The sequence below is a fragment of the Neomonachus schauinslandi genome, chromosome 6 (genome assembly GCF_002201575.2).
Source record: "Neomonachus schauinslandi chromosome 6, ASM220157v2, whole genome shotgun sequence".
In the NCBI taxonomy this organism is placed as follows: domain Eukaryota; kingdom Metazoa; phylum Chordata; class Mammalia; order Carnivora; family Phocidae; genus Neomonachus; species Neomonachus schauinslandi.
The window spans coordinates 8,903,124-8,904,720 of NC_058408.1; positions in this window are offsets into that span (position 1 = coordinate 8,903,124).

Genomic DNA, 1,597 nt, shown 5'->3' on the forward strand with positions numbered 1-1,597 from the left:
GGCCGCCGCGGGCGCTCCGCCGGCTCCGCGCCTCCTCGGGGCGCTGCGGGCGGCGGGGCCCAGCGTCCCGGAAGCCCAGATCGCGGCGTGACCGCCCCCCCCGTAGGTCAGGAGCCAGGGAGGGAGGGGGCGGGTGGCAGGGGCCGGGAGACTCTGGAGGGGCCTCCTCCTTGACTTGCACCCACAGACATCGATGGGGGCTTTAGTAAGAGGCATTTTCCCACTCGGGCTCCTGTCTGTCCAGTGCCCAGGGTGTTTGATCTGTGCCGGGGGCGCGGGGTAGGGGTGAGGGCCAAGAGAGAACAGAGCCCGTTCATTAGCGCAAGATCGGAGAAGTGTGAGACTCCATCCCCAGCTATGGAAAACGAAGCTACAGCCTCCCTTGGATGTGGGGTGGGCCTGTCCTGCCCTACGGGCCAGAAGCATTTGTCTGCGCTCTCCCAGTAGAAGCTGACAGGTGCAGTTGGGAGCCTGAGCTGGTTCACAGGGAACACGTGCGAGCAGGGAGGACGCGTTGGCTCGAGGCGGTGGTGGCGGCTCACTGGAGGGATACATTCACCTTACACACCCGCCCTTGTTTGAAAGGCACCACTGAGTCCTCACTGAGCCAGAGACTCTCCGGTGGAAACCAGCCACAAATCAAAGAGTCCAAGTCTCCCTTTGGTATTTGGATCTGTTATACAGCGCTCCTGACAAGCCACTGCTGGGCCTATACTTGGACACCTCCAATCATGGGAGGCTCACTACTATCCCATTCCATTTCCGGATAGCTCTTACCATAAGAAAGTTTTTTTTTTTTAAGATTTTATTTATTATTATTTATTTGAGAGAGAATGAGATAGAGAGAGAGAGAGAGCATGAGAGGGGGGAGGGTCAATGGGAGAAGCAGACTCCCTGCTGAGCAAGGAGCCCGATGCGGGACTCGATCCTGGGACTCCAGGATCATGACCTGAGCCGAAGGCAGTCGCTTAACCAACTGAGCCACCCAGGCACCCCATAAGAAAGTTTTTTAGTTGAACTGACATCTACCTCCTCTCTGTAGCTTCTGCCAACAGGCTCTAGGGTACTCGCTGCCACCACACAAGAGGGGCCTGTGGGGATCTTCTGCAAATTCACAGATAAATCTCCTGTGCCCATAATCTACTTCTGTAGGCACCCTTGCCTCGTTCAACCATCCCATGTATCACCAAGTATTCGAGTCTATTGACAACCTATTCTTTTTCTAGGAATACACTTCAATTTCGGGAGACCCTCAGGGAGGGGAAGGGGGTCGGCCAGGCTTGAATACAACACTTCAGCTCTGATCCGGGTCTCCTCCCTCTGGTGTTTGGGTTGGCAGGGCAACGTGGGTGCTGTCAGCACACCCACCAGGGTCGTGGGCTGAGCTCAGAGAGGCTGGGACAGGATGAGAGGTTTGCCCTTGATGCGGCATGGCACATGGAGGGAGGCGAGGCAACTCAAGGCCCACAGGAAAAAAAAAAATCAAGATTTAAGTGCTAAGAGAACCCAGAGCAAAAACTAAGAATAAAGGCCCAGAGACAGGAACAGAGTCCGGATGACGAGGAAGGAGGGGGCCCAGATGGGAATCAGAGCCGAA